The sequence below is a fragment of the Diorhabda carinulata genome, chromosome 4 (genome assembly GCF_026250575.1).
Source record: "Diorhabda carinulata isolate Delta chromosome 4, icDioCari1.1, whole genome shotgun sequence".
NCBI lineage: Eukaryota > Metazoa > Arthropoda > Insecta > Coleoptera > Chrysomelidae > Diorhabda > Diorhabda carinulata.
Genome location: NC_079463.1, coordinates 28,474,199 through 28,486,466, shown reverse-complemented (window position 1 = coordinate 28,486,466; position 12,268 = coordinate 28,474,199).

Genomic DNA, 12,268 nt, shown 5'->3' with positions numbered 1-12,268 from the left:
TACAGGATGGAACCATCAATTTCTCTTGACTTTTTCTTCACTGATACGAAAAATATGTCCTTAACTTATTCTCCTTATGTGTCACTAAAAAACAGACCGAATAGCTCTGACGGCTGAAGCCTTCCCGATCTTAAGAAGAAGATTTCGTGGATTATTTCTAACGTGCTCCAGCAGAAATAATTGATTAATATGATTAATAACTATTATCAACAGGATATAACTGGTCCGTAATTGATTCCATTATTATCTAGTTACGAATTTAAATTGCGTGCTGATAGGATTCAACATTTTATTCTAGCTACATATTATTGAGAATCATCAAGCTTCTCCCTGTGTGGTATAAAACATATATCATTGTGACATTAACGATTATTATACATATTTTTCTAGCATGAACCAGCTATTTTGATAATATACATACATCCCCTAACTACGGATTCATTTATCATACTCTTTAGCTATTTTCATATATCTACTTTTGTCCAGTTACACCTATGATTACAAATATGTTAGTAATGAGTTAGTTATTATATCCGTATAATGTTTTCACCAAGTCTGCCGTACTGCTAGGATGATTCCCTAGTGCATACTAATACCATACTTCCCGATAATTAGCAATCATTAGCACATTTTATTATTGTACCGAGTATTCAAATGACGTTAAGATAATCTTCCAAGGTTTTATCTTCACTTTATTTGGATTCCCTTCTTCGTATTTTACAAATAATACTAGTGTCTTGTCTAGTAGTTGTTGACCTATGCGTAAGAGTGTGCTTTTGCTATTATTGTACTAAAATCGTAATAAATAACAATTACTGAATAAGTCGTGTGACTCATTCCCACGCTTCTCTAACTTTTCGATGCGTGCTTGTAGAAAGATTTGTCTGGGGGCCAAATCTGAACTATACGGTGGATGAGGAAGCAATTCGAAATATAACTCGTTTAATTTAGCATCGTTGCCATCGGTTTGTGAATCGGTGCATTGTCTTGGTGAAACAGTGGGTTTTTCTTCGATATATGAGGCCGTTTTTTCTTGATATTTGCATTCAAACGATTCAACAACTCTATATAATATTAGCTATTGTTTGTCTTTTCCTTTTAGAGATGGTCGATGAACAATATTTCATGTTGATCCCAAAATACTGAAGCCGTAACCTTCCCAGCTGACTGTTGTGTCTTTGGACACTTCGGTCGTGGTTCGGACGGATACAGTTCACTCAGATGATGATCGTTTTGATTCCTGAGTGATAGATCTATGTTCTATCGATTGTCACATATAGATACAAAAAATCTGATTTATTATGTGTAAACGTAGCCTAACACTGCTCTGAATCATCAACACGTTGTTGTTTTTGAACGACTATGAGTAAACGCGGCACCTACTTTGAAAAAAGCTTTCTCATTGTCAAATGTTTAAGCATAATTGCCTTCTGATATCTTTATGACCTCGCAAATTCAATTTATGATTAGATATAATCAATTTGTGGACATTTTTGATGTTTTTTGGAGTAACCACCTCAATTGGATGATCAGAATGTTCACTATCATTGGTGTCTGTACGACCACGTTTAAATTCAGCAAACCAATAACAAATGTTTGTTTTCGATTGATCAGAGTGCGGATAAAATTTTTGAAGACATTGCTGAGCTTGTACAGTATTTTTTCCATCAAGAAGAAATAATAAATCAACACACGAAATTGTTTTGAAAGTAAAAAAAGAAGCATCACTTAAATGGCTGTCACTTTTTTCTAACTAATCGAAATGTCATGAAATTTTACATGACATACAAGACTACACATAGTCTTTTGAAAGTTTGTACTTCATAAACGTCATATGGATTTGTCAACGACAGCGCCATCTGTGTATCAGTCACACGATTTATTGATTACTATCATCAAAAATTCTAATTTTCATCTTATTTGATATTAAATCGTTGCTTCAACGATCAGTATTTGTTAATTGCATTGACAAATGTCAATAATGCTCAACTTATTGGGACTGAACACATTTAGATTTATTACGTCGTATTTGCCGATACAAAATGAGTATGTAATTTAGAATAAACTCAATAATTTTCTATTTGTAAATATTATCATTCCTAAATTGTTTAGAGCAAATATTGATAAAGTTAATGATTTTGTAAGTGCATTTTTTTTCGTATTTATAGATATGTTTTAACCTATTTTCTAAATACTAAGATGTCTGACTTATATAAATAACCTCACGATTTATATTTTAATTAAGTGAAATATGTCAATAATGTTTTATATCCTTTATGACTAATACTGATATCATATTAATAGAAATAATTTGATAGTTGATTAAAAAATTCTTATATATACGGTACGTAAGGGTGTTTACCTTTTGACGATTTGTTTCTGTTTTACTTTTTAATTTACTATAGTATTTATTCATCCTTCTCTTGAATATGTTATTTAACATTTTTCAGGCTAATTATCTTTTTTCTCAATGTAGTTTTATCTTTTTGAATAGCGAAGCATCTAAAGTCGGAATCTAATAGTTTGATAGCTCTATCATCCAATCCAATGAATATCTTGAGGAGTAATTTAGTTTTGTATACCATTTTGTTTTTATGTTATTGTTAATTCTATTATAATGTAAGAGCAAGAAAGTTAATTTCATTCAATCTTGATTATAAATCTGATTATAAATCTGATTATAAATCTTTTTTATGATAAAACTTGAATTTTTGACTTATGTTTCCAATATTAGTTTTTGGTCAGTAGTAACTTAAGCATCTAGAGGAAAAAACAAGAATATTTCTGTTTAGTTTTCTTTTGATAGTTTCCTCAACATCTTCTATTACTAATCGTGCTATAACATCTTATGAGGATGCCCCCATAGAACAATCATCAATTTGTTTACAAATTTCATTGTCACTTGAAGTATGTTGTTAGTGTGTGTTAGTTCTATATCTTTGATAAATTAAATAGCGAGGTTCATGAGTTCTTAGCCTAAAACTAAGAATATTTTTCAATATATTTTCATCCAACTTTTCAGAACGTCTGATTAAAGTTTTTGTGTCAATATAGAAATATGATGCATCTTTAGAGTCAAAATGTTCCTATAATTTAACCTTCAACTTTGCACAAACAAAACAAATAGTCGGACGTGGCCAAATCAGGGCTATACGGTGGGTGTCTAATCTCTGTGAAGCCACATTTGTGTGCATGAAGCAAGCGCACAACTCTGCTGATTTTGTCGTGCCTGTTTTCTATCGTTTTTAGACGTACGTGCCTTAGTAAGAAAGATCAGATCAGATCAGATCATCTGAAATGTAAGCGAACCACGGTTTTACAAAAGTGTGTAAAGTACCATCTTTTCGACGAATGTGATTATTATAGCAAACACATTCGTCGAAAAAAGCCTTTACACACGAATTGCAAACAATATTTTTCTACTAATAGTTTTCCTTATAAAATATATTATATATTTATCAATATTTTGAACATTTCAATAAAGATTAGAACAAAATAACAGACAAATTTTTATTTTCAAATCTGTCAACTCTTCTCTTCAGCATGTATAATTGCTACACAAAAATAATTATCACTACATAAGCAGAAAAATAAAAAATAACATAATCGCGACTTGAACCTGGGACCTCCTGCATGTGAGCCTCGTAGTTTAGCCACTACACTACGGAGACCTTAATAATACGTTTTTTACGCATGAAATATGTTTCTTTACTAGCTACTCACTAACTTAAAAGCAATTATTTCAATTCAAAAACTTTTTAACTTCATATAACTCGAATATAGCAAAATTACGAAAGATTTAATGAATTAGTAAACTTATTCGCTTTTATAATTGTTTTGTATTTTTCCTTTTCTTCTTCTCTTTTTCATTCAAAAGTTAATTAAAATTACGGTGATTAGAAACAATTAGATGTTACTCTCGCATTTCAAAATCGAAATTTATGACAAAAATTGGAAAATGAATGTATTAGAGCCGTTTACATATTTTTTTCTCGAAAATGTTTTGAAATCAAAATATGAAGAAACCAATTGAAGAACTAGGTAACGTCACAAAGATAACCTAGAGAAATGTTAAAATTTTCAATATCGATTGAGCTTCTTAAATGGAATTATCCTCAGTCCTGCTTCTGATTGCATCATTTCAAAATTTCATGTTATTTGGATTCAGAAACATTTTGGAGGGTGGATGGTTATAAAATTGCTCGAATAATATTACTGATTTCAATATTTCTACTGTGTTAGTGAAAAAAAAAGGTGATTAAATTCTCTTAGCATTGGTTGATAAAGATAAAACTGCTTCGAAGTGATTTCCCAAAATGAAAATTATAGGTATATACGCAACTCTTTTTCTCCTGATTACGAATATAAATACTTCTGCCTATCCCTCGTTGAGAAACTATTTTTACTTATTAAAAAAAGCAAAAAATGAATGAAGTTGAACTATCTGGGAAGCAGGATTATGGTTCGGATTTGGTTTATCAATCTTTGTTTTAAGTAAAGTTTTACGCACTCGAAAGTGTGTCTGAGGTACGTACATTAAGTGGGGTAGTAGAAAAAATAATTTCTGTCTTTTACACATTGACCTATTAAGAAAGTATAAAGAATGATTGGAAGTTTAAAAATAATTTCATTATAAGACAAACAGTAACGCAATTTTTAGGAATCGTTGGTGTTATTCATAGTTTATCTTCGGTCTTTGAAGATGGCTACTTGGTTACCGAAACGCGCATTAGAAAATGTGTGTTCAGTAGAAGAAATAAAAATGATAATATTTACCGATTTTGGTACTGAATTTCGGTTGGATTCAAAAAGAACGGTTGTATTTGGTTCCTTAATGTCGATGAAAAGGATAAAAATATTGTAGTGACCACTTTTTTGGTGCTTCTCGTGACTTTTATTTTTTTGACATGGGCTCTTCTTGCACTAATTTTTGTCATATTTAAATGATTATGTAGAATGCTTAGAGCACTTTACTACTTTCTGGAGTAGTTACTATCACGTCCCCAGCGAAACAACTTAGACCAATATTAAATGATTGACATTAGTCACCGTAAAAGCCTCCATTCTGGTTTTGATTTTATAAGAGGGCGAAACAACTTGACGTTCAAGCTCTACTATGATAAAATGGATCGAAGCAGCAGGTTGAAGCGTTGTATGAAGCTTGTTGAGACTTGTCACGGACGCGTGTACAAAGATTTTTGAAAACGCATTCTATTTACTATATGAAATCCCATGTTTTTGATATTCAAATTGTATAATTATGCAATTTATCAAGTCAGCTTTTACCTTTTTCGAAAACTTTAGAAGGGATCTTAAATAAGGGCGATCTATCAAGAGAAACATATGAAAAAATTGTAGGATTGTTGTAGGAGAAATCGATTGGTTTCTATACGTTTGATCATTACTTCAAACTATTGTATTTACCCGTTCCAGTGCATCACTTTGTATAATGATCGAACCGATAAAAATCAAATTTCCCTTCATACGTCGAGATAAAAATTAATGAATGAAGGTAAGTTTATGAAGAACGTATGAAAATAAAATGAAGAAAAAAAAAACGATTTTCGTTGACTCCATTTTGAAATAACAAAGTAGAAAGAGCTCTAAGCGAGTATTCGATGGGAGTGGTACAAGTAAATTATATGCTCGTGCATCGTATACCTAGCCGTTCAAGTAGAACCGCTCAATTTCGTTGTTATGCTTTATCGTAATGGTAATCAGTGATTGATTGGACTATTGTAATTGCTACAACGCACACTTGATAAAAGTTGTGCGGCATGACTGGCCGTTTTCTTCGCTTAATTTAAACGCAACCTCTCATTGGTTATGGACTTTACGTGCTTTAATAACTCAAAAATCGATGGTTTCCCTATATACACACTAAGAATCTTAATGAAGTCAAACTGTTAACACCATCGATTCAACTGATTAAGCAAAAAATTTTTTTTATTAATATATTAAAGAAACTTTGTAGTTGGAAAATATATTTTTCCATATTTTGAAATCAAGAAAAGGAAAAGTATATTTTAGAATGAAAAGTGAACACCGGGTCTAGGTTTTACTGAACACTCATCCTAATGGCGATTTCTTCAGTACTTTCATATCTGATAACATATGCAGAAAATACTTCATATACAGGGACTATTTAGTATATTTTGGGATGCCACGAAACTAGAAGGAATAGAGCTGATAGATTTGGACTGTTAAATACCATTATCGTAAAGGCCTAGACACACCACTCCGATCCGAATCCAGTTCGATTTTGCTCTAAAAAACGGATCGGTGCGCGATCGGAAAGGGTTAGCACACATATCCCACACGCTTCCAGGCTCTTCCCGACTTGCAACTCCGGCTCGATACATTCGAATCAATAAAAATCGCGAAAGATTCTGTTCCATGTTCAAAAATTTCAGTAACTGCGATTTAGCCTTCATGGCCTGCGTCTTGCCAATTCGAAATAATGAATGAATGCTATTAATTGCGTGAACTACCTGAAAGTACTGATGATACGATTTGAAAGGAGAGATCTCGTCTTCAGAGAGGGAGCAGTTTATCTCCTTTTCAATTAATTGTGCTTATGCGGTTACTTTGTAAAGAATATGTAAGGATAATATTCAATCTCTACTGTACCTTTGACATTTCTGGTACTGCTCGTTTGTCTGGTCAGTATTGGATACTTCCTCACTTCTTCAATAAGCTTTAAAATTTTATTACAAGTTCTAACTGACACGCGTCCTGCAGGCTTTGAACGAATAGACTGCACGAAAGGATTCATGATTGGACTAAGGCAAGGCGCATTTGCATTCGAAATATGAATTTGTCTAGGGATGATGTAGTGGCTGTGATCTACAAAGATTTCAATAGAACGATACAAGTCCATCTGTGTTTCGCCGCTATAGGGGTGTAAAGACACCTGTTAGTGAGTTCTATTTTCAGTTACTGTTAGAATAATTGATATAATAATTAGTATTATCAAAGAAGATCTAAGATGCACCTATCAAGCGACTAAGGCAATTCTTGATATTGAATACGCAGCAGTATAATTTTACATAATGTAAATTTGTTACTCGTTGAAGAATGAAAGTGTAAAATAAAATTTCTCGAACATGCTAGAAAGAAGTTATAACGATGTTTCTATTTACTCAAATATATCAAAGAAAAACTAGAAGAAAATTTGATAATACGCAGATATATCTCAATCTCTGAAGCTAACAGTGACTTAAATTGAAACCGTGTCTATTAGCGATCGAGAGGGATTGGTGCCCCTGGATTAAAAAAAGAATATTTTGTCTAATGAGTACCTATCAATATGTTTGTTATGATATTAAGGAATATTATTATACCATCTTAACATCGGTTTTCCTCTTCCTTTTCCACTCTGCGCTCACTCCATCATTTCTAATTATAACTAACCTTTGGTTCAGCTCTTCATATATGTGACAGCCATCTTACATATGCTTTATTATTAACTTTATCACATCTCCTTTCACCAATTCTATTATTTCTATCACTTTTCTATATACGTCATATTTTTTACGGTCCCAAAATAATACGTATAATTTTTCATTCATTCTCAGTGAGAATTTGATCCATTACTATATCATACTCATTTTCTTTGCACCATGTATTATGATGGGACTGATTGATATTTTATTTATCAAAAATTTTGTTTTTATTGCTATTTTTTGCTTCTTCATTTTTCTGTTTGCTTCAAGTGCTTTGTTCGCTGTCTGAATCTTCTCTCTCGCATGTTCTGTTCTATATCCTTTGTTCATTATTAAAACAATTAGCTACTTTTGAATATATTCACCCCTTAAAACTAATATCTCTCAATTTTCACTTTATCTCTTCTATATTTTCTTTCCTTGTAACATTTTATATACTTCGATTTCTTACCATTTATTTTTAGAGCCTTTTTTTCTCTTATCTCAATATTTCTCACAACATTTCATTCATTACATTTTTATTTTTTGCTTCTATAGTGTATCGTTCGCGTATGGTATTCCTTGACTTGCTCTATTTCTTATTGTCTTCTGATCGTGGATATGTCTTGTGAAATTATCTAAAATGCACGAAATTTGCTCAATATTAACGAGGTAAGTTGTTGTCGAATCACTAAAATAGCTACACTTCTGGATGATTCCATTGATCAGCTTTGTCTAGATTCCGAAATTATCACCTTTTAACCTTTTAATTCTAAATGTATGTAACGAAGAACTGTAGTAACAATATTTGGAATGGCAATGAATAAAAGCTGACTTAGACTTATGGCAAATTATGGGAAATGTGCTATAGAATAGAATTCTAAGTACACATAATCTATCAAGAAAAAAAACACAATATATTTTTAATTTTGGTCAACGTAATAATTAATACTAGTGATAACGACTTGTATTTCTTGTTTAATTTAGCAAAAGAAATGGTATTTTGTGTTGACTGACAATGAATAAAATTGTTGTGTGCGGCATCGTATTTTCCCTTTTATTTTGTAGGTAGAAAGAAACAGAATTAGTGTTGAGTAGCAGTTCAACAAACTGTTATCATTGATGATAACTATAATAAGTAATTATTTAACTTTAAATTGACACTGTAAAGAGACAGTTGGCGGAAAAAGTTCACTCTTGGTTTTATTCTATGCAGAATTTATTGGTCTTTAAGTTTTATAATAACCTCTTCATCGATAAATGGGTTGTCTTAGATGGTATTACCCAAAATCCTGAAGTTAAAATAACAATGATTCAAAAACGTGGTAAACTGGTCCAACTGTGCAGTATGGAAACGAGTGGTCAGAATAATGATTCAGGACAACTCCGGAGGAAGATGATGAAGCCTTTTGTAGCAATTATTTCCGATTCGTTCTGTTTACTCCGATTAAGAGATGCTTTACCAATTTTATAAGCAGCAATTTTTGTAATATCGAGAATTACAGTTAAAACAATAACATATAATAATCTAGATGATTTACGTAACGTAGTTGTACAAACATTATCGTCGAGGTTTGAAGTAGTTGAACGGTCGTTAGTTGTATAAATTGGCGTAACTAAATCTGTGGTCAGAATATGCTCATTATCGTTATTCATAAACATAAAACGAATAACGTCATATCCATTCAATGGTCCGTCAATTTTACAATTATTTTCGCACGTGCTAAAATGCACTTTCTTTTATTTCAACGTAATTTGTTTGAAAGTAATTGTCGAATCAATAAATTAAATCTTACAATAATTCAAAAAGTTTAATCAATAATTCAGTATTTATCTTAATTACGATCGTTAAATTTGTTATTTTAATGAATAGTTTCATCAGGTAGATGATTTTAACGTAATAGCAGACCAAAACGGTATATGTCAAAGTAATTAGGAGTCTGAAAAGATAAGTAATGTAAAACAGACCACACAGAATATTCATTCATATTTATGTTTAAATGAAAGTTTCATCTTTCCAAAAATCAGAGATTTATTTGGAATATAAAGTGGATACCTAAGATATTTGCTTAAAAATTGAACGAACATTATTCGAATCGTTACCTTACATTTTGTACAAAAATGGCATGACATGATGATGATGATGATTTCTAAGTTATTCCAAGCTGAGAATTAAGGAAATCTTATCTCAAATTGCTCCAATAATGTCCAATGTCATAATAACATATTTTTAGAACTTGACTTCAATATGCAATACATATCTACTCCATTTTTCCAAACGCGTTTTTACTATTTCATTTTTCTCGAACGATGTTAAGATTTTGTTAGGTTAGATCAGGTGAAGTTAGGTTAGGTTCAAAGTTACATGTCTACATACTTACTTTTATATTAACTACCACATATTTATTTCCATCGACCGATGGGTTTATACATCATTTTTCAACAGATTATTGCTGGAGTTAAGGTTTTGTTAGGTTAGATCAGCTAAAGTTAGGTTAGGTTCAAAGTTATTCCAGTCTTAGAAATGCGGAAACTCTATTTCAAAATGCTTTACATTAAAGTACAGTAGATGTAGAGAAGTAGAATTTATTGTCATTTTAAATATGGAAAAATTACTCTATTATGTCATTCTACATACGCGCTTTCATGATTACTACCACATTTAATTTTCCTCAACCTATCAGCTCATATAACAATTTTTCACGGATTGTTTAATTAGGTTATGTTAGGTTAGGTTAGACAAGGTTAGATTATAATTGTTCATAATGCCTAGCATTGATAACCTAGCCGAGCTTCAAGTGCCAGAAATACTTATGCAGGCGACACTATTTGGAGCTATTTGCAGTAGGGTTCCCGCACACAAAAGAGTTATATTATTTATAAACAATGACGTTTGAGATTTCTGCAAATATATTTTCTTGTAACAATGAATCAATAAATCAATAAACGTTTTTAATTCTAAGAACAAAGAAATTATTGTGGCAGTGAAATATTTTACTCCAGGAGCCACCAATCCTGAAAGCTCTGGATAGCGGATTTGAAAATATTGATGAAAATGAAAAGGTTAGATTCAGGTAAATAAGATGAGCTTGATCGGCGTGGGTTCAATTGTTATGTTGAATAAATTTTATTTCATAATGTTTTACCATCAACGCAGATTTTGATCAATCTTTAGTTAGTTTGTAAGAAATTATATACAGATTTGGAAAAACTATTTGATTGTGGGAAGAGGAGTAAAATTTTTCTGTTATCACAGGAAATTGTTTTCTCATTTTAAGCAGTTTCCTGACAGATTCGAAATTATCTGGACCATCTTAAGGGATTTCCGCTAATTTTCTGCAGTGGGTTGGTGCCCCTGAACAGTTTTATTTTGACAACTTACTGGACGACGCATTATTCGGACATGCGAGATTATTCCAATTTTAATATTATTTACAATCTACAGTGAAAACATTTCTTGGATAGATCTAACCTTAAAATGAATGGATGGTTTAATATATTGAAATTATCATCACAATCTGGTAAATTATTAATGACGGTAGAGGCCAAGTCCCGCTTTTCTGGTTGTGTAAATTGAAGTTCTTCATCCGACAATCCGCTCACAGAATGAGCTTATTTCTAACTCAAACAAACTTTTGAAATCAAATAATATTTCCAAAGTCAACTGACAAACATGAATCAGTGCTACCAACCGATCATCTACGTTACGGTGTAATTTCCTTAATTTTATTTTCAACAACTTTTCTTTGAAAAAATACAAGTCGAAACCGAGAAAATAGTATAAAACACTCGAAACATAAAGCTATTCCAGCATTGGAACTCTGGAATGAAAAGCCTTCTGTTACTTGTATTCTAATATACTATTCTCTGTTTCGATATTAGATCAACGTTTTTCTTGCTTACATATTTGGATGACTCTCCATTCTTTAAAGAATTCTGGTAATTTTATATAGTGGGTTGGTGCCTCTGAATAACAGCTTCATTTTGCAGCTGACTGGACTATGCACTAATATTTAACGTTAACTTCAACATGGAATAAGTTTTCCACATTGTTGTTCCTCAGTAACTTTTACTCATGGCATCAAAGAAAGCAATTAACACATTTTCTATGATAATATTGGCACCTTTATAGTAAATTATTTATAGTAGGGAGTGGCAGTGTACTAAGTTTCTACATTATCCTTTCGTCTCTCTGTCTTCCTTTTCCTTCTTCATCATTATTGACGTAATGAATTCTGTTACGTTTTTCCAGTTTATTTTAGAGCTAATCATGAATTCAATTAAATCATTTTCTCTCGGCAATGTTCTGTTCATCTTCTGTTCCATTTCTCTTCTCTCTTGAATCCATCTCACATATTCATACAAGATATGAGCCGGATCGTCTCTCTGCTCACAGGTATCACATATGTCACTGTTCGTTTGTATAATTCTTTTATTAAAGGTACGGAATGACCATGTCCCGTGAGAATCTGCATGACAAAATAGTGTTTAATATCTAGTAAAAGGCTTTTTGTCCATTGGGCTTTGTTTGTTTGTTTGTCCCATATCTCCTGCCATCTTCTAAGGGTTCTCCGACTTGCCATCCTTCTGTTTGCCGTCAATCTGCCAGTCTAGCCTAACTTAACCTAACCTAATATAACCTAATCTAAACTAACCTAACCTATCCTTATTGATAACACATTATAATTTTACTTTCACATCGTGAAATTTCTTTAAAAACGTTTCCCTCCATTGTTTTTTATTTGCTTGTAGATTTAACGTAGGCTCATTCATATTGAAAAAGAAGAAAACTTTATAATGTAGTAATATGTAAACTTTTAATTTTAAACTGCAGTCATTAACTA